A 22,534-nucleotide genomic window follows, 5' to 3' on the forward strand; every position below is an offset into this window, starting at 1 on the left:
GTAGTTCTCAGAGATTACTATGAAAAACTATATGCCAACAAACTGGACAACACAGAAGAAATGGACAAATTCCTAAATACACATGCACTACCAAAATTCAAACAGGAAGAGATAGAAAGCATGAATAGACCAATAACCAGTGAAGAAATTGAATCCGTTATCAAAAATCTCCCAACGAATAAGAGCCCAGGGCCAGATGGCTTCCCAGGGGAATTCTACCAGACATTTAAAGCAGAGTTAATACCCATTCTTCTCAAACTATTCCAAAAAATAGAAATAGAAGGAAAGCTTCCAAACTCATTCTATGAAGCCAGCATCACCTTGATACCCAAACCAGACAGGGACCCAGCAAAAAAAGAGAATTATCTATTCTTTTAAACCAAGAGCCCCACACATCTATTCATGGCCCATCCTTCACAGCCCTGAAGAACTGCTTGCACATATGAGGACTGATGAGGACTGATGAGGGTCTGTCAAGTTTTCATGAATGAATGAATGCTTATTCTAGACACTGTGAAATCACCTACAGAAAGTGCTCACAATTTTCAATGATCATGAGAAAGAATTTTAAGATTTTTATCTCTCGAGTTCAAAGAGTATTAGTTGGGATTTCACTTCCTGTGGTGTTTTATCCAGCTGCGAATTATTCCATTATGATTAATAATCCCACTGGTGATGATGGTCCTTGCCAGCACAGGGAAGCTATAATGAGACACCAGAACAGAGAAATAGGGTTTAATTCAGAGGATGTTCTTTATTCCCCAAGAGGGGACACAGTGCTGAGGACAGACTGACATAAGGATTAACCAAAAGAGGAAACGAATCCTTGTCCAGTAGGGGTGGACCTTCATCTGACAGTGGAATAGCACAACTAAACTTCATTGCATGCCCAGGTCAGTCCCGGAGGGACGGCACAGTCCTGGGGACACAGTTCATGCAACACAACGTTTAAAACATCCCAGATCCTTTGCTTGGATTTCTCAAACACCAGGAAGAATTAAGAGTCACCAGTATTGCTTTATAAAATCTTCCTTTTCCTTTCCAATTCACTGCAGTCACACACAGAGCTACCACAGGCCTTTCCCTCCAAGCCTCAACCTCCCCACTGCCCAAAACTCTCCTGCATCAGTGGTTATGCCTTAGTCCTACTTCCCTCCTCCCTCTTCCCCGCCCCCCCACTCCTTCCCTGACTGCTTCAACTTTAGTATGCAAATTTAACCTCATTCAATTCAGCTTTCCTTTCTCCTACCCTGCCCACCTCTCCTTCTAAGCTGTCTCTTCCCCTACTTTCCACCCCAGAAGCCAGGAGAACAGGCTTAATTAGGCAGTCATTCCTTTACCCCTCAAGAGGGTTTCTTCAGGGCAAGGGAAGTAGCTGTGTGCATAAACCAGAGTCTTCTTCAACTGCCAAGGGAGAAGGCTGAGAAACATCTGATAGATGGTAATAACTTCTCCTCCATCCCCTAAAGACTGTATAAGGAGGAAGGAGAACCAGACAATCATGAAGGCATAAACAAGTGTCTCAGGGTAGTGGTTGGATAAAAGCTGGGCTAAAGGGTGGGCCAGCTGGGCAGGAGCCTGGAGCACTAATTATCGAGCCACACTAAAAATCACTGGCACAAGTTAACCCTAGTTCATGTAGAAATACAGTGTCAGTTAACCACTTTTTCATAGAAACAACAGGCACTAGCTGAGGTTTCTATACAAGACTTCACCCGCTGTGGCGAAATTTAAACTGGTTCTACTCCCACTAAGCAGACAGAAAACTTTATGACAGCTCCTTAACCATGTTGACCTATAATTTTCAAGTATTTTTGCAAAATGCTCTTCCAGGTTTCATGGTATAAGCATAACAGTCCCCTGAGGTCTGTCACCGCATCCAGTTGAAATTTCTAAACAAGTAAGACAAGAAAGAGTGCTATGTACTGAGATAAGTTAATTAGCTTACATAATGTCTAGAACTTGTCATATGCCTTTCAAGCTGCTGCCTGGCTCAGAAAATCTTATTAAGACTTTGAGCATGTAAAGAATCTATTTCTCCCCACTCTTGATTTAAAAGAAAAAAAAGTTGAGGGGCACCTGGCTGGCTCAGCTGGTTGAACATCTGACTCTTGATTTCAGCTCAGGTTGTGATCTCGCAGTTTGTGAGTTTGAGCCCCGCATTGGGCTCTGTGCTGACAGAGCAGAGCCTGCTTGGAATTCTCTCTCCCCTCTCCCTCTGTCCCTACCCTGCTCGCTCATTCTCTCTCAAAATAAATAAATAAATAAGAAGAAAGAAGAGAAGAGAAGAGAAAAAAGAAAAGAAAAGAAAGTTGAACAAATAAAATACTTAATATCAGCCTGCAGAGAGGCAGAATCATTAGTCCACCCAATAAACTCATAAAAGCACAATTCAGGAGAGAGGACCATGCCTGTTGTAAAAAGGATACTCCAGGTTTGATACTGTTTTGTAATATTTAATTCATCTCAGTTCTGTTCTGATTCCATCTCCCTAATAATTCTTCTCTGATTCAGCTTCTCACATCCAGGTGAGGCCAAAGGAAAGCAAATTTTGGGTAACATACCACAGATTGCCTCCAACCATCACTACCACTCTTCAGAGTGGAAATCATTATCTTCATTTTACAGAAAAGGAAACTGAGGCCCAGGCCATTAAAGTTTCTCAGAAACATGCTGCTAATAAGTGGTGCAGCAGAACACTAGCCCTGGGTTTGTCTGATTCCAAAGTCGAGAGCACCAAGAGGCCTCTGATTATTTCTATAGCTTGTTCACTTAAAAAGAAAAGAAAATACAGCTTGAGAGGCTTGTTATAAATGAAAACAGAAATCTGGTCATGGGTGACCAGAATTTTAAAAATAATTACAAATATTATAAAAAGTTCCAATTTAAGATGGTGTCTACCTAGCGATCCATTATTCACTCTCCCCCAACTTTTCACTAAAAACCTGTGTTGATTCACACACTAAATCAGATCAGAACTCATAAAGACTTCAGAAACAAAGACTGACAATTAGACTACAGCCATGACAATGGATAAACATTTACTCATCACAAGACCTATGAGATTGAAAGGAGAGACACAAATAGTGACTGACTTGTCTTTATCCCTTGGTGGAGAGAAAGCTCATCAGATAGAAGGTAAGGTCTTATTCTTCCCCTACTGCCTACTTCCTGGCTCTTAACCCTCCAGAAAATTTAGCAACCTTCCCACTATCATGTGGAAGTTGTTCCTTGAGAGTCTAGAGTTGTTGCACACACATGTCACCACCGTGATCATCTCTCATGCAACATCTGTACCAGGACTGCAGTGTTAGTCAAGCAACACGGCTGGGGACAGATATGGATTCCAATACTGTGTTGCAGCCAGGGATTTGAAGACACAAATAAGGTGTGGCTGTAACAGGATATGTGTGGGAATCAGATAAAATCTACCTCTAGGCTTACATAGATATAGATATGTCATTCAACAGGATTAAAAATTATTAGCTATCTAGGAAAAACAAATGTAAACAAACTGTGTTGTAATATTTACATCAAAGCTAACAAAATTCAAGGTAGAAACCTCTAGATAATGCAAAGATTACTCTTATCTTTGAAGAGAGTAGTTCTAACAATGAAAATATATTGAATGATTATGCATCAAATAACATAGTATTGGACTATATATATGTATATGTGTATATATATATATATGTATGTATATATATATATATACATACATATATATATATAAACCAATTGAGAATTGGTCAGAAAATAACAGGATCTCAATAACAATGAATGACATTAATATGCTTCTCAGATCATGACAAATTAAAGAGGTTAAAAAAAGGTGGGGAGGGTAAGAAAGCCTGAATAAGTAGATTAGACTTAAATGTATCCCTCAATACTCACATTCTCACAATACAAAGTCAGAAACCAATAGGTTTGGAGGACAAAATGTATAGTGCAAATTAATAGTATAGAAAGCAATTATACTGCCAAGCACCAAGAACAGGGCAAAATACCTCTTCAAAAAAACAATCCAGCAAAACATTTCTTCATTCTAAGAGAAGCATCATTTATCTTGAGAGGGATAGTGGGGTTTTACGTTTCTTTCATTTTATACTTTTTGGGTCTAAGAAATTTTTTGATGGCCCTCTTAAAAAGTGAAAAGTAAGTTCCTGCCTCTCTTGCTGTGAAATAAATGTATATACTAGTCTCTGCCCCAGTTCCTGACACAGAGCTCTTAAAACCCTTGTAATCTCCTGAGTAACAGGGGTGCTAGGAACATCTTTTTTTCCCTAATATTGGCTCCTAAAACCCTTGTGACTTTACCCCTGATAGGAATGATAAGCACTTTACACAGAGTTCTTAAATCCTTTGGAATTTCCTGCATTGTAGGAGTGTCTTTTATTCTAATGAAGTGACTCTTGGTGGGCTTCGGGATCAGGGCTAGTCACCAGAAACACCAAGGTATGATTAGAAGCTTAGAACTTTCAGTCCTATCTCCCATCTTCCAGGGCAGGGAGAGGAGTTGGAAATTGAATTAATTCACATGTCTTTGTGATGAAGCCTCCATAAAAGTCCCTAGAATACAGGATTTGGAGAGTTTCCAGGTTGGTAAATGCATCCACATGCTAGGAAGGTAGACTGCCCCAACTCCACATGGAAACACCTATATTTGAGACCCTTCCACACCTCACTCTATGTACCTCCTTATCTGACTGTTCATCTATATCCTTTATCATATCCTTCGTTATGTACTAAACCATGGACATAAGTAATTCCCTAAGTTCTTTTTTTAATTTTTAAATATTTATTTATTTTTGAAAGACAGAGGGAGACAGAGTACTAGTTGGGGAAGGGCAGAGAGAGAGAAAGAGAGACACAGAATCCTAGCTGTCAGCACAGAGCCCACTGTGGGGCTTGAACCCACAAACCATGAGATCATGACCTGAGCTGAAGTCGAATGCTTAACCAACTGAGCCATCCAGATGCCCCAGTAATTCCCTAAGTTTTGTGAGCTGTTCTAGCAAATTATTAAATGCAAAGAAGGGTTGGGGGAACCCCTGATTTATAGCCAATTGGTTAGAAGTATGCAGAGGCCCAGGCTTGCAACTGGCATCTGAAGTGGGTGCAGTCTTGTAGGACTGAGCTCTTAACCTGTTGGATAAGATGCTAAGCCCAGCTCTGTAGTGTCAGAATTGAACTGAATTATATGATGCCTCACTGGTATTATGGAGTTGGGGGGGGGGGACCCACACATTCATGTTAGAAATATTGTGGGTAAAGGAAGCAAGTTCCTTTTACTTGCCAACTCTCATTGACCTTGATGTGGAAGAAGATGGGTAAACAAAGGGATAAACTGCTTGCAGAAAGAGAAACAAAAAAATCAGAAGTGGTGTTCCAATAGCAAATGGGGAGAGATCAGAGATGCGAGAATAGGCAGGGGCACTGGGACAAGAACACAGCAAAGAACAGGGGCCTACAGAAAGAAACAGACAATGAAAAATTTCCTGCGATGGAGAATGGCCAATACATTTCAAGAGGCTGAACTGAATTTGAAAGTTGTTTCTGGCCCTACACTGTAAATACCTTCTCTATGCCTCATCCTTCGATTAGAAGTCTGATGTGCAGAAGAGCCTTGTATTAGTGGTGCTTTGGGAGAATAAAGGAGAAAGGACAGTGTTTAGTGAGGGCAAATGTATTAACAAAGAGGGCAGCTCCTCTGGGAGACAAGCTGTCAAGTATGACGGACACTCTTGTTCACCAGTGTCTGTTTGTTTTCCATTTCCAGGTACAGAAGAGGATGATAATTTCCCACCCTCTTCCAGCTCAGCACTGCCTAGGTCTTTCTGTGATCAATGCAATATGAGCAGAAGTTCATCTGGGAAGAAGCATTTTAGAACCATCCTTCTGCTACAGCCATCAGCAATCTCCAGACAGTGACAACTCTATCAGCCTGTGAGGGAGACATGGGACAGGTTCCTCCCCACCGCTCTGCACCCCAAATTCAATACACACAGAGCAGGAGCAAGAGACAAATTTCTCTTGTGTTCAGCCACTGAGGTCATGGAAGGGCTTCATACTGCAGTGAAACTGGCCTGTGATAAATAATCTGAATGAGGCCGCCATCAGAAGCACCAATAATACAGACTAAGAGACAGACTAAGAGACATAAGTCTCTCCACCCAAAATGTCTTGGGGAATCTGCGAAAGGCAAGGACCTTCCCACAGTTTGTGGAATAGAGATCTGAACCCTTTTTATTGCATATTAAAAGAAAAGTAAACTACATATCAAAAATGGGCAGGAGGTCTTAGAGACATTTGGATTACACACTGATGGAACATTTATAAAAATCTACAATCAAGACACAAAGGAATCTCCAATAAACCCTAAAAATTGAGAAAGACATATTCTCTGATGACAAAACGTTAAAACTAGGTAATACATTTTTAACAACAAAAAATCCTGCCACCTGGAAGTCTTAAAATTCTCCCCTAAGTAACATCTGTTCACAAAGGAAATCTAAACTGCAAGTGCATATTATTTTTTTAAATTACAAAGAGGACACTATATATCAACAACTAGTGGCCGCAGCCAGAGCCACATTTAGAAACAAACTTACAGCCTTTAATATTTTTATTAACAAGAATTAAGGAGCGCCTGGGAGGCTCAGATGGTTAAGTGTCTGATTCTGGATTTCAGCCCAGGTCAGGATCTCATGGTTCATGAGATTTGGCCCCACGTCAGTCTCTGAGCTGACAGCGCGGAGCCTGCTTGGGATTCTCTCTCCCTCTCTTTCTGTCCCTCACTGTCTCTCAAAACAAAGAAATAAACTTTAAAAAAAATGAAAATAAAATAAGCATTCAACCTTAAAAGTTATATAAAATAAGCTTAAGGAAAGAAGAAGGGAATTAAGATAAAAATAATGAAATCATTAATCCAAGAGCTGGTTATAAATAAAGACATATTCTTAGCAACTCAAGTAGTTAACACAAAAAATTGGAAGTGGGAACATATCAGTTTGTAGAGAGAAAACAAACATCTATGAGGCCAAGAGCAAAGCCAGCCTAGCCAATGGGGCTGAGGGGTGTACCGAGGGGAGGTAAGAATATGTGGTGTTTCTCAGCAATGGTCTTGTTTTGGAAAACGGCTTCCTTGCTTGTGTTGAATGTTAGCATTTAATTTGGCAATGTCCAGGGAGAACCATATTTTCAATAAGCTCCATGCATAATGAGCCTATAAGTACAATTCTTAACATAGAGAACAATCCAATTCTGCTTTGCATTTGTTGGGAGGGAAACAACAGATACATCTCTTCAAGACTGTTCATGCTGCATCATCACATATCACACTGCCCTGGATCTGGATGGTTGCCTTACACAAGGACTGGCTCACAAAGTGTCACTGGTTATTGGAGAGGTGGGAGCGAGCCACAGTCTACCAGGGAACAACTTGACCCCAAGGTGTGATACAATAGGTATGTGTTGAACCTCTGTAGGTGGTGATGATCAAGACCTTCCCTCTCCTTTCAGGGCCAGGTCAAGCCCCACCTCCAGCATGAGCCCTTACTTAAAATCTAACTGTTAAGAATCTACCCTAATACAAACTATGGACTTTAGGGAATAATGATGTGTTAGTGTAGGCTCATCAATTATAGCACATGTAACATTCTTGTAGGGGATATTAATAATGGGGGAGGCTCCACAGTATGGGGCCAGGGGGGCATATGGAAAACTTCCTGCTCAGTTTTGCTGTGAACCTAAAAATGCTCTAAAAGAAATCTGTTACAAAAATCTATCAGTTGCAGCTCTGATGAGGCAATCACCACTTATGGTCCTCCTTTGGCATTCACTAGCTTTCTCTCCTGCTTTCCTTTCTCTCTTCCCCTTCTCTCAGTTCAGACCAGTCTGAGCACCCTGGAGTCAGGAAGTCAGGATCATAATCCCAGCTCCTCCACCACATACCCCAGCCAATTGTGGACTTACAGACAAATCAGTTAATCTATTTTGACACATCTCCAATTAGCAATTAAAATGAAGGTGTTGGTCTGTATAAGTTTTCAAACTATCCTGAGAATACTAAAGGTTCTAAAGAAATGTATCAAGTATTCTATAAGCATCTGATTCCATCTGTTCTATTTGAAAGACTATAATAAACCACGCCTTTAATATCCCTAACATAAATATGTCTGAGACTTCCAATACCTTGTGCTAATTCTTCTTTTCCTGCTGATTTGAGAACTGCCTAAAACATGTCCTGGGACAGGAAAGTTCTATTTCTGAGCTGGTAAATTTTTTGAGAGTAAAGCCTGTTTGTGTCTGTTCACATGAAAATACACCACCAAGTCCATCACCAACAATGTGTGCACTGGGCCCAGTAAAACACCTTGAGAAACTCATCTCTATTCAGAGCCAGCCCTTGACATAGCAAAACTAAGTGTTGGGTATTCTTATCTAACTTTATTTATATATACTGTTTCTTTTGGGCGAAGTAGAATAATTACTGCTAAAAAAAAGAAACTGCTGGCTGAAGAGAGAGAATTTGAAAAGAAAATATGAGATACTTACTTGTCACTAAAGTGATCAAGTTCAAAGTGAAACATCAAGCCAGACTCAGCCAGTACCAACTGATCCTTCAACCCTTTTTGGCTATAGAACAACGCAGAGGAAAACAGGAGGAAGGCCCCAAATCTCAAAGACAAGAAAATACAATAGCTATTATCTACCTTTGGAACGTACCTTCTAGGACAACAAAATCCATTCAAGTTCTTGATGTGCTTTGTATCAAACCCTGGTAAATAGCATTAGAGTCTCTGCCATAGAATATATATCTACTGAGCCTAAAAATGAGGTTCTTGGCTACACTCAGCATAAAACATACATCGTGATGTGGTTTTTTAAGTTAAATAATATTTAAGTTTGCCAGTGCATGTTTAACATTGCCCATGAGGGAAAAACACATGCTCTCTTGTAAAAGCATATTAAATCTTATGCTAAGGACCTTGTCATATATGCATTAAATGAAAAGCCTACTTCAAAAATATCGTGCTGCTGTCAGATAGCACAGTCCACCCAAGAATCTAAGACTGTGCATTTAATGACTTAGCTAAGTAGGTCAAAATTATCACTGCAAATCACATCTTATGATGGATTAGGTTCCCAAGTCCATTAATATGGCCAAAATTAAAGTGAAAATTATCCTTGAACATGTCAATGGCTAGAAAGAAAAGAGCTATATGTATCACCCTATACAGTAATATACACGGGCAATTATGTAATATGTACATTGTAACACATGACTCACAAAAGAATATGTGCAAAATATAATCTGGTCATACAGATATATATATATATATACACACACATTTTTTTTAACCAGACTCCCTGTTTCTCTGGGAGTCGTATTACCATAAGATACGTGCTGAGCATAAAGAACGTCTGCTCTACAGGAAATGTTCAGTCTCGCTGATGGAAATGCAGGAATGTGTGATTCTCTTTATGCTGCTTCTTGGATGTGACAATCACTCAGGTCATTTGTAAGGGAGAATACCCTTAACATTAATACAAGAAGAGAAGAAACTTTTTTCTTCTTAATAGGTATGTAAAATCTCAAATAAGTTTGTAAAATTTGGAAAGACTTCTCAGGTTTATTTTTAAAATAAACCCGGTTTTAGAAACCCAGGAATAGAGACCTCCCAAAAGCATGACTGTAGCTTATTTAAAGCCATCCTAGTGCACGGAGAAGATAAGCACAAGCTATTAGGAAGGAGGCAATACCTTTCAAATTAAGGTTTTAATGTGCCAAACAAATTAAGGTGTTTCTTTAAACATCCCCTTCTCAGAATATTTTGAGGAGTGAATTCCAAAATATTAGTTTTTCATTACAAAATTTATTGCCTGTGGGGCACCTGGGTGGTTCTGTGGGTTAAGCGTCTGACTTTGGTTCAGGTCATGATCTCATAGATGTGAGTTTGAGCCTCACATTGAGCTTGGTGCTGACAGCTCAGAGCCTGGAGCCTGCTTCAGATTCTGTGTCTCCCTCTCTCTCTGCTCCTCCCCTGCTAACGCTCTGTCTCTCTCTCAAAAATGAACATTAAAAGTTTTTTAAAAAAACAGTTTATTGCATATTTAAGGCAGGGTACTGGTATAAATATTTCAAGTGAAGCAAGAAAATATTCTGTTTATTTTTCTGACAAGAAATTTACCAGATACCTCTGAAACATCACAAGAGTACCCTAGCTTGCATATCTTGTTGATAGTTTTAATAAATCAAATGAGTTTAGTTTGGCAATTTACCTGTTTACACATCGTTCAATGTTGACAATGAAAGCATTTGGACTTAACATTCCAAACAGCATGCGTTTGACTATTTTAAAACTTTGTGTAAATATCTGGTAGAAATAACAGCTAAAGAAAAATTTATAGTGTTGTAGGACATTTTGTAGTATTAAAATACACTGGCAAGAATTTTCTATCAAACACTAAAGATTTAAACTGGCTCAGTTGCTTTTTCAATCAACTCCATCCAAATTGAACACTTGGGGGAAGAAAAATGAATGCTGCTGTTAGATGTTGCCAGTGATTCAACTGAGGAAAAAAGCATTTAGCAAATGCTGTGTAGAAGGTAGGCTGGTGAGCAAAACCAGGCAGCATCCTGGCAGACATAGAAATCACAGTTTGGTACAAGAAATGGGCATTGACCAGGAGTGCAGAAACATTGTACGTGTACCTGTGATCACTGCTATTTGGGAGAGACACCACCATGCCAGGAACATGTAGAAGATTTAGCCACCTAGTAAAGCAGATCTGAGACAGCTTCCCAGTGGAAATGACATTTGAGTTGACACTACCAGGAAGAATAAGAGTAAACAATGAAGCTGGGAGGAGAACAGTGTGAAAAAGACAGCTTAGAGGGTGGGGCACAAGTGTGGTGGGGAGACTAGTTGGAGGCACCGCAGATGTCCAGATGGGGCGGTGGGGATGATGAGACTTGGACTCAGGGCATGGGGAGACAGCAAAGAGTGCGTAGGTTTGGAAATGTTTAGGAGACCAAAAAAGAAAAAAAAAATCAACCAGGACTTCATGGTGACCTGGATGTGCCCTCTGGTTCTTTTTAAGCTTTGGATCAGTTAATGGAACTGTACCTAAGAGTTCAAGGTGAACTGTTAAAGTGCCCCTACCCTGCTCGCTATAGGTTTGGGTTTTGTTTTGCTTTGTTTTGTTTCTTATTCCCACACCCCTTTCCAGACAGTGCCACAAAGCACAGAACCAGAGACTGAGCAAGTATACGTTGTGGGAAGGTCTTCAGAGTATAGAAGTGGTGCTTAGACATACAGGGGGCTGGTCTCCTCCTGAAGCACAGGGCACATCCCTGCAGCATTTCTAACATCTCAGCACAAAGCAGGCAAGTGCCATGTGCTGAGGCCCCCATCCACTGCCAGACTATGGCCCCACCACACACCCCCACCCCAAGAAGAGCAGCTGTCTCTGCTGACTGGGAGATCGCCTGCCCCTCCCCCTTGAGAAAACACAGCAGATGCTTTTTATATAATGTCCAATTACTCCAAGGAATGTCATCATTTTTATGATTAATCAGTTGCACACACTCAAGGACATATGTGAGATGGGTATTCAGGGACAACAAAAGACCCTGCAGAGAGGCCATAAATTGAGCCCAGCATCTGTGGCCAATATATACAGAAACAAATTAACTGTATATATTGCATAAATATCTCTCTATATAGATTACTGCCAAAACAAGGACTAATTTAATCTAAATTCATTGTGAAGCAAATCTATTTTTTAAATCTACAGGTTATACAAATGGTGAGGGAAAATTGTAAATAATAAATATTCCCTTGACAGAATTCAAATAATAATGAGCTAGGGAGCCTGCAACTGTGATGATCACATATAAAATAGCCCCCAATAAATAAAAAAAGAGTTTTTGTGCTCAAAAGGATTCTTTCAAGAAAAAATCAAATCAAGCAGGAATATTCCAACTTGCTTTGTAAGGCCCAGCTCAAATGCCAGCCTGTTTGTGAAGTTTTCTCTGATCTCTTGAGCAGAATTAATAGGCCTCTCCTCTGAGCCCTATGACACTTGTCAGCGGGTAGTGGAATTATTTATCATGGTGAGCATCTCTGGTGGTTCTCTTCGATTTCACTTTCCTAGCATACAACTCAGCTTCCTTCTCATTCTGGGGCTTTAAAGAAGATGCAAATATGAGAAGCGTTGATAGTAGTAGAGCCTGCAGCTACTAACACCAGGAAGCTGTCCGTGGGGCCAGGCGCGAACCCCATGCAATCATTCCTTTCATCCTTACAATGATCCTAATGAAGGACGTCCCACCAAGATGAGCAAACCAAGCAACAGAGGTGAAAAGAGGTGTCCTTAGTCACAGAGCTAGTAAGTGAGGACAATCTGGATTCTAATTCAGGCAGTCCCACTCTGCCACCCTGCATACTGGGTTGAGATGGGAAATCACTGGTCTGGGAGTCCAAACACCTGGAGTCGAGGTCTCTATTTGGTAGTTTACTAGTTGTGTCATCCTAGGCACTGAGCACTCTGGCCTCTGAGATTCACCTGCGACCCCACAGTTCCAGGTTTCATCCATACCCACCTGTAAAACTGCCCCGTAGTGGCTGGGCTTCCCACCAGTAAGCACAGCCTGCAGCAACTGGACTGGCATCTCAGGCAAACGTTTAAGCCAGGACAAGTGTTTCTGGTTGGACTTCCGGAGGCGTTCTTTCTTTCCTGGAGTCCTTACTCACCTTGCCGCATCTAGGCTACGTGCTGGAGACAGCTTCCTCTGAATAGCATATGGAGGGGGCAGCCATCTCCTACTTGGCATCACGGCCACCCTCAGACCTCTGGTGAAACCCAAATTGTTAAAAAGAGGACCAAGAAGTTACTCCTGCACCAGACGGATATACCAAAATTAAGCACAACTGGGGGAAACCCAGTGGCATTGACAATGGCCTGAGCAGAAGATTCAGGGGAGAGACCTTGATGCCCAATATTGGTTATGGGAGCAACAAGAAAACAGAGTACATGCTGCCCTGTGGCTTTCAGAAGTTCCTGGTCCACAACATCAAGGAAACTGAAGTGCTGCTGATGTGCAACAAATCTCACTGCACAGGGATTGCTCACAATGTTTCCTCCAGGAACCTCAAAGCCTTTGTGGAAAGAGAAGCCCAGCTGGCCATTAGGATCATCAATCTCCATGCCAGGCTGCGCAAGGAAGAAAAGAAACAGAGAGCTTACGTTCATGTCATATTTGTGTTAATAAAACCATAATACTACCAAAAAAAAGGGGGTTAGCAAATGGTTCCCACACTCCAGATCTAAGAGTTCAACAAGGGATTCAAACAAGGAAACCAAGTTTTGAGATACAATCCAACACTGTAGAGCATGTGCTCCCCCACCATGCCATATAGTCACTCAGGCAAGAGGAACTCAACCCGGCTTCTGCTACATTATTACCCTTCTCCTTATACCTTCTATACAATATTTTGTGTTCCAGGGACAGTAGCTATGGGTTGGTGGCTTGGGAATCACAATTTTCAGAGTGCCCTTTCTGAAACACTATTCTGTGATATTCTGTAATAAATTGTTTCCCTTGCACTCAGGAGAATTACAAAAATTTTTTCTGTATAGTATGTCAACTACCCAAATCATAGAGGGGTATTTGTTCCTTTCAGCTGCTGCCTTTGGCCAGTGTAACCTGTGTTTTCTTAGAAACGTATAATGACATGACACCTAGGGGGCTCAGTTGATTAAATGTCCAAGTCCAAACTTGACCCAGGTCATGATCTCACAGTTGGTAGATTAGAGCCCTGCATTGAGCTCTGTGCTGACAGCTCAGAGCCTGAAGCCTGTTTCAGATTCTGTGTCTCCCTCTCCCACTCTCTCTGCCCCTCTCCCACTTGCACTCTGTCTCTCTCCCTTTCAAAAATAAATAAAAATGTTTTTAAAAATTAAAAAATATATATAATGGCATAATGTTTTAATGGTTTTTAAGAAATTTTGACATGTTTTTGCTGAAAGGAAAAACAGGTGTTTTGACATCCCAGGTCTATTACCTGCACCCAGAATGAAGGTAACACCTTGTATACATAGCAGAGAATGCCCAGTTTCCATGACTGTTTTCCCCAGGCCACTAGGGACTCACTTGCAAAGAACATTCTTATTCTCAGGTTTGGTGACCTGATTGCCTAAACCTCTGGATCCTTTTCTCCTCCTCACCTATCTCGAGAGGTAGATTATAAATGTCAGATATTTGGGGTGCCTGGGTAGCTCAGTCAGTTAAGCATCTGACTCTTGATCTCAGCTCATAATCTCATGGTTCATGGGTTCAAGCCCCACATCAGGCTCTGTGCTGGCAGCATGGAACCTGTTTGGGATCCTCTCTCTCCCTCTCTCTGCCCCTCTCCTGCTCACTCTATCTCTTAAAATAAATAAACATTTTTTTAACATTACACATTAAAACAGAGATCAAAAGGAAACTTTTGGGATCTGTTTATGTGTCTGTATCTTTCTCCTTGATGTTACTGTCCACTGTATTCTTCAGGCTAAGCTAGGTTATGCTGCACTAACAAGCTTTCTTCCCCGGCCTGTGTGCCTTCCCTGATCACACAAAGTGAAAGGGGAGAATGAAATAGAGAATGAAACCCTTTTGGATCCTTCTCCTATAATAGGCTCTTCTTTGTAGGTCCTACCTGGGAATGGAGGAATGTGTTTTAGAGCCCCTGGTGATTAGAATATGTGACCACAATAGTGATCAGTGAGAACTCTGGCATTGACCAGGTCTCTTAAGTCACAGGGCAGCATCTTTTGTCCCTAAGAAGGTGGAAACTTGTCTTTTCCCTGCTTTAAATGTTGACCAGAAGAAACAGCAATCCTTCTCCAATGCATTCCAAATGTATTACTCTAAACATGGCAGCTATATATTTAAGGGATTTGGGGTCATAGGGAGGGAAGCTCCAAATACCATTAGAGCACATTAAAGAAGATGAAATTAGCTTAGGAATGCAAGCACATACCAAGCCATTAAATAATTTAAAAGGCACTTAGGGTAGCAATGGAGCCATACAAGTACAAGCACTTCAAACTTCTTTGGTTGAACTGAGCTAAAATGTTTGGTAGGATTAAACTTGAAGGCTGGTGCAAAAACCCTGGAACTCTACAGAAAACACTATCATGTGGACACATTTTTAACAAGGGTGATCTCTTGGTCACTAATGCCATCTGAAATTGTATATGTAGCAGTCCCGGCCAGCTGCCTAGACAATTATCACCTCCCTTTCTTCCTTCTTAACAGAATCTTAATTTGTCCAACATACAATATGCCCAACAAAACCCCTGCATTTCTGGAGCACCTGGGTGGCTCAGTCAGTTAAGTGGCCAACTCTTGGTTTTGCACTCAGGTCAGGATCTCATGGTTCATGCGTTCAAGCCTCACATCAGGCTCTGAGCTACCAGTGTGGAGCCTATTTGGGATTCTCTCTCTCTCCCGCTCTGTCTCTGCCCCTCCTGCTCACTCTCTTTCTCTCTCAAAAATAAACAAACTTTATTTAAAAAAAAAAACAGTTCTAGTCAATAATGTGCAAGTATAAATGTGCTGGAAATTTTTCAGAAAGTCTAATTTCCTGATAGAAATGTTATTCCTTCTTCTTCTTCCTCCTCTCTAAATAGAAAGTAGTTGAGAGATCAGAAATGGAGTATCTGGTTTGCAAACTTTTAAGATAAAGAATCCCACTTACTGAGTACTCCAGAGCAGAGAGCTAGAAGGAGACTGGTGTACTGGTGCCATAATGAGCCACTGTGTCAATCCCAGACTGACTTTTGAACTTTCTAGAAGAGGGAATAAATCCCTATTGGCCTAAGCTACTGTGGCTGGGTTTCTGTTTCGTGAAGTGGAGGCAACCCGTAACCAGTATAGACACACAGAAGTGTCTCCTGTCCAATATCACTTTGGAATTGGAAGGATAAACACAGGGGCTTGTTTCAGGAGCTTTCTCAACATTTTCTATTCTAGATGCTGATGATGCTTCAATAGGGGGGAGAATACAGTGTCCTCAAATTCTCCTGCCCACAGAAACTTCTATTTCATGTTATATTTCTTGAGAATAGTGTCCTACCAGATACACTTTGGAAAGCAGTGCTGTAGGTGCATTTCTCTGTCTCTCCTGGACTAAGCAAAAACATGCCTTCCTAGAGCAATACAAGTATAAATTCTTAGCAAAAGTTAAAACATAAAATCATTGTAACTTTGCATACTGGGTTGAATAGTTATCTCCCTGAAATTCATGTCTCCCTGGAACCTGTGAATGTGACCTTATTTAGCAATAGGGTATTTCTAGAAAATTAAGAATAATTCGTAGTGGATCAGGATGGGCCCTAAATCCAGTGATGGGGGTCCTTATAAGGAGAGGGAGATTTGGGTATGAAGAGACACAGAGGACACACAGGCACAGAGGAGAAGCCTGTGTGGTGATGGGGGCAGAGACTGGCGTGATGTGGCTGTAGGCTGCTGATAACCACCAGAAGGCAGGAACGGGTAAGGAAGGATTCTCCCTTTAGAGCCTCTTGAGGGAGCATGGCCCCATGGACACCTGGCTTCCAGATGCCTCCCCTGCAGAACTATGGACAAACACATCTGCAGTTGTAAGCCGTCCGGTCTGTAGTACTTTGTTAAGGCAGCCCTAGGAAACTAATATACTTTGTGATGTTGTAAATGTAATAAAGTTTAAATCATGACAAGTTTGTCCCTGTGTCCAGGATGAAGATTAAGGATCAGTGTGGGTGAAGGCCTGGCTCAGCCCTACCCGTCTCCTTATAAAGAACCTATATTCTTTCTGTCTCTTTCCCTTGAAACCAAATAGCATCTTGAAAACTGTGACATTAAAAAAGGGAGAAGCTGACATTTAGAAAGAAATGTCCCGGACAGCCACTGTGGCACACTGAGCTCCATAGAGGCAGCACTGGGGCAAGTGAGAGCCAGACAGGCACTGGGCAACTCTGCCACACTGAGGAAAATAATTAAACATGGGCAAAGGAGATCCTAAGAAGCCCAGAGACAAAATGTCATCATAGGCATTCTTTGTGCAAATTTGCAGAGAGCAGCACAAGAAGAATAAACTAGATGCTTCAGTGAACTGAGTTTTCTAAGGAGTGCTCAGAGAGGGGAAGCCCAGGTGCTCAAAAGAAAGGAAACCGTGAAGACTTGGTAAAGAGGGACAAAGGCCATTATAAAGGAGTAAATGGAAACTTACATCCCCACCTAGAAAGGAAACAAAAAAGAAGTTCAAGGATCCCAATGCACATAAGAGGCCTCCTTCGGCGTCTTTCTTGTTTTGTTCTGAGTGCCACCCAAAAATCAAAGGGGATCATTCTGGCCTATCCATTGGTGATGCGGCAAAGAAACTGGAGAGGTGTGGAACATTGCTACCGTAGATGACACGCATCCTCATGGAAAGAAGGCTGCTAAGCTGAGGGAAAAAAATATAAAAAGGCGATTGCTGCATACTGAGCCAAAGGAGAGCCTGACCCAGCAAAAGAGGAAGTTGTCAAGGCTGAAAAAAGCAAGAAAAAATGGAAGACAAGGAAGATAGGAGGAGGAAGAGGAAGAGGAGAAGGAGGTGGAAGATGAAGATGATGAAGATGAATAACTACATCCTAGTGCAGTTTTTTTTTTCTGGTCTATAAAGCACTTAACACCCTCCCCCTTCCCATATACATAACTCACTCCTTTTAAAGAAAAAAACTGAAATGTAAGGTTGTGTAAGATTTTTTTTCTAAGCTGTACAGTGTCTTTCTTTTTTTATTTTGTATAGTTAACACACTACTGAATGTGCCTTCAGGAAGCCCTATCTTCAATAGCCATTAGCCTTGCCCAATCAGTATGGGGGTTGTAAACTGGCATGGAAATTTAAAGCAGGTTCCTGTTGGTACATAACATAAATTAGTTATATATAGCAATGGTAGCCGGTTCATCTTCAGTTGTCTCTGATGCAGCTTATACAAAATAATTGCCGCTCTTGGAGCGCCTGAATGGCTCAGTCGGTTAAATGTCTGACTTCAGCTTAGGTCATGATCTAGTGGTTCATGGGTTCATTCCCTGTGTTGGGATCTGTGGTGACACCTCAGAATCTGGAGCCTGCTTCAGATTCTGTGTCTCCTTCTCTCTCTGCCCTCCCCTGTTCATCCTCTTTCCCAATCTCTCTCTCTTTCAAAAACAAACATTAAAAAATTGTTGTATTAACTGAATACCACTCTGTAATTGAAAAAAATGTTGTAGCTATTTTGTTGACATTCTGAATGCTTCTAATACAATTTTTTGGAGGGTAAAGGGGGGAGGGGGAGGGGGACGAGAGAGGGGAGGGGAGGGGAGGGGACGAGAGAGGGGAGGGGAGGGGAGGGAAATCCTGAAGAATAGCTTTTCAGGAATCTTGGGTTTGCCAGTAATTATGGCCTCACCTTGGTCAGTGTCTTCTCTCGGTTTCACCTGTCTGCTCTCTAGAACTCAAGGGGTGGACTGGAAGGTCTGCATGACCCCTTCTGCTTTGACATGCTGGAATCCCAGTGGGAGCATTTCACATATATAGGAACATCTGATACATGTTTCTCAGAAACAAAGAATGGTTGGCCCTTGCTAATAGTTGGGGCTCCTTTTGAGCTTTTCTGAGTCCATTTATATGCAAGAATATTACTTCCTAGGATTTTGAACTGAACTAGAGAACAGACTGCAGTGTTATGCTTGGTGTAATGTTTGCCTTGGCATATTGGATGTTCTTAGAGAGGACTGGTTCTCTAAAGAAAGGTGTAATACTAATTACCAGGATAATGATGAATGTGTGTCTCCCTTTCCCACCCGTAAGAGAAACTCACACATATAAAGCTTACTAAATTGGGGCACCTCAGTGGCTCAGTCAGTTAACCATCCAACTTCGGCTCAGGTCATGATGTTACAGTTCATGAATTCAAGTCTCATGTTGGTCCCTACACTGACAGTATGAAGCCAGCTTGGGATTCTCTCTCCTCTTCTCTCTCTGCCCTTCCCCTGCTCTTTCTCCCTTTCAAATAAATAAACTTTAAAAAAATAATGAAAATAATAAAGCTAGGTAAATTACTCACATTACAAAAGACATCTTTATTTTACCAACAAGTTTACTAAAGATTTCCTTTAACATGAACAGTGTAGCAAAGAAGGGCTCATCCTGCTCTCCAACCTAAACAACCCCACATCCTGGAGACTTTCTTCATATGAACTACTTTCCAGCTATGAGACCATGTAGGTTACTTTTTTCTGAACCCCAGCCACTTGTCATCATAGGTTGTAAGTGTGAAAAACAACACAGAGCACAGTACTCTTGAAACTGATCAACACAAAGGAAGCTTAGGAAAGGAATACATCTTGGAGCTTGAAGATTGTATTGTCAATGTATCCTATAGGTTACAGGAAATGCAGGAGTGAAAATAAAGAATCCCGGCTTTGTACAAGGATGCACAAGACACAATGTCTTTGTAAGGTGCATCACAATATTATAATTATCAGACACAAATATTTTTAATGTTTATTTATTTATTTATTTATTTATATGTTTAATGTTTATTTATATTTGAGAGAGAGAGAGAATGAATGAATGGGGGTAGGGGCAGAGAGAGGGGGAGACACAGAATCTGAAGCAGGCTCCAGGCTCTCAGTTGTAGGCATAGAACCTGACACGGGGCTTGAACTCACGAGTCATGAGATCATGAACTGAGTGAAGACACTTAATTGACTGAGCCACCCAGGTGCCCCTTTAATGTTTTAAATGCATATAGCCCTTGCCAAAAATGAGGTGAGGATGCAAAAGGGACTATAAACTCTGTAACATGTATAAACTTTGGACATTGGCCTGTGGACATTTGCAATATAACTTGTGCTTAGCGAGGACACCAAAACCTTAAAATAAGATAGCCTCTCCCTAATTCTCTAAGTATATGAATAGCCCTATTAACTACCATATTTACAGCAAGAGAGAAATAAACCAAAAGACTGAATTGAGTTTTAAAATGTCCATCTATGTAGCATTACCTAGAAATAAGTTTTTCTCATCTAAATAATGAGTTTAATTATACTTGACCTTATAGAATTGTTGTGATTAGAGTTTTAATACACATAAATACAAATACACAGCACTATCTTAGCTCAAGCTGCCATAACAAAATACTATAGGCTAGGTAGCTTATAAACAACAAAAATTTATTTCTCATAGTCTGGAGGCTGGGAAGTCCAAGATCAGGGGACCAGCAGATTCACTGTCTGGCAAGAGCCTGCTTTCTAGTTCAGACAGTTATCTTCTCACTGTGCTCACAGAGCAGAAGGGGCAAGGAAGGTCTCTGAGGTCTCTTTTATTTATTGTTTTATTTTTTAAATGTTATTTTTGAGAGAGAGACAGACAGACAGATCATGTGAGCAGGAGAGGGGCAGAGAGAGAGGGAGACACAGAATCTGAAGCAGGCTCCAGGATCTAAGCTGTCAGCAAAGCACCTGATGTGACCCTTGAGCCCAGGAGCTGCAAAATCATGACTTGGCCAAAGGCAGATGTTTAACTGACTGAGCCACCCAGACACCGCTCTGAGGTCTCTTTTATAATGTCATTAATTTCATTATTGTAGAGCCCTCATGACCTAATCATCCCCAAAGACCCCGCCTCCAAATACCATCATATTAGGGATTAGATTTCAATATAGGAATTCTAGGAAGACATTAACATTCAGTCTATAGCAAATCATTAATATAGCCTGATATGTAGAAAGTGCTCAGTAAATGTCAGCTACTACTATTATGATGGGGGCACGTGAAAGACTTGGGATATGTTTTAGAGAATTAAGCCAACAGAATTTGCTGGCAGGTTGGATGAGAAAGTGAAGAAAATAGAGAAACCAAGAACAATTCCAAGATTTGTGGTATGAACAACCAGGAGGATACTGTAATACAGGAAAAGGTGGGTTTGAGGAAAGAAATCAAGACTCTCCTAGGGTCATGTTAGCCTTAGTCTGAGTTATCTGTAAAACATCCATGTAAAAATGTCAAGGAGGCAGTTGGGAAACAAGTCTACAGCCTCACTGCTCAACACTACTCAAAATAAGATCCCAAGACCGGCAGCCTCAGCATCACCTGGGAACTTTTTGGAAATGCAGAATCTTAAGCCACACCTCAGATCACTGGAATCAGAGTGTGCATTTTAACAAGATCCCCAAGTTCTCCATATGCACAATTAAGATTGAGTAGCATTAAGCTAGGGCTCTCGGAAAAAAGCAACCAGATGTAGCAGCAAGTAAACAGAATCTAAAGCTAAGGCCTGGAAAAGCTCCCCTGGGGGAGTGTGTAAGGGAGGCCCAGGTGGCCCACAGTAGAGCCATGGGACTCTCCCATATTCGGAGGTCTGGTAGAGGTGAATGGAACCCCACAAAGGAAGAAAAGGAACAGCCAGTGAGGCAAGGGAAAACTAGGAGAGTGAAGGGTCCCAGAAAGCCAGACAACAAAATGTTTCAAGAAGAGGTCCACTGTGTTAAAAGCTGCTGATAGGTCAGTAAGATAAGAACAGTGAAGAGACCATTAGACTTGGCAATAAGGAGGTCACTAGTGACCTTGACAAGAGCAGCCTCAGAGGCATAGAGAGGACAGAAGCCCACGTGGAGACAGTGGGAAAGAGAAAGTGACCAAGGCAGTTCTTGCAAAGAGTTTTGCTGAGAACATAAAGAAAGAAATGGGTTAGTAGCTGAAATACTTAGGTAGGAGATACTAGAGGAGGCCGGAATGCCAATGGGAATGTTGCAGTTGAAAAAGAGAGAGACAGAGACAGAGACAGAGAGAGACAGAGAAGCTGACAATGCAGAAAAAAGAAAGACCAATTGCTGGAGTGGTGGTTTTGAGAAGGTACAAGGAAATGGGGCACAGATCCCAGCGAAAGGATGGCCCCTGATAAAAGCACGACCACTCAGCTCATTGCTTCTTTCAATGAAATTGGAGGCACCTAGCAAGATGGGGGGGAGTGGGAGGAAAGGAGATTTTTTTTAAAAGAGGAGTGAAATACTCATTTTGGAGAGTGGGAAAGTAAATGTCTCAGGATTGCCACATAGTACTTTTCTGAGATTTTTGGCCAAGCATTGAAGAAAACCCACACTTTCCCATAACATGCTTCATTTCCCCCCAGAATGTCCTGTTCTAGTGCTTAAGCATGAATTATGAGAAAGTACATCTTCTCCGTCATTCCTTATTTTTCCTGTGGAAATTTATTATGTTGAAGGTCACTATCAGCAGAGCAAGGCTAGACAAGGGAGTCATCTCAGAGCCACAGGAAGATGGTGATATAGAAGGAAAGAAACCTTCTGTCCCCTCCATGAGATGCATGGCTGGGAGTAATGCAAGAATTAATGACATGAAAACACAAGATGCCTCAAGAAAGAAAGGTTTGCTTCTCTTTTCACAATGCATGAAAACAGCTAGGAGATCTCTCATGAGAATAACACTTTCATAAACAACACCAGATACTGT

General features: G+C 41.3%; 1 protein-coding gene and 2 pseudogenes across 1 annotated transcript in view; 2 read left to right on the plus strand and 1 right to left on the minus strand.

Annotated features, from left to right (window-relative positions):
• The window catches only part of LOC115290669, an 18,757-nt pseudogene extending 5,470 nt beyond the window's left edge, over positions 1-13,287 (plus strand).
• The window catches only part of ADD2 (adducin 2), a 103,317-nt gene that overhangs the window by 67,261 nt on the left and 13,522 nt on the right, over positions 1-22,534 (minus strand). The window lies entirely within an intron of this gene.
• On the plus strand, positions 17,038-17,660 carry LOC115289933 (annotated as a pseudogene).

This window comes from Suricata suricatta, chromosome 4 (assembly GCF_006229205.1).
Source record: "Suricata suricatta isolate VVHF042 chromosome 4, meerkat_22Aug2017_6uvM2_HiC, whole genome shotgun sequence".
In the NCBI taxonomy this organism is placed as follows: Eukaryota; Metazoa; Chordata; class Mammalia; order Carnivora; family Herpestidae; genus Suricata; species Suricata suricatta.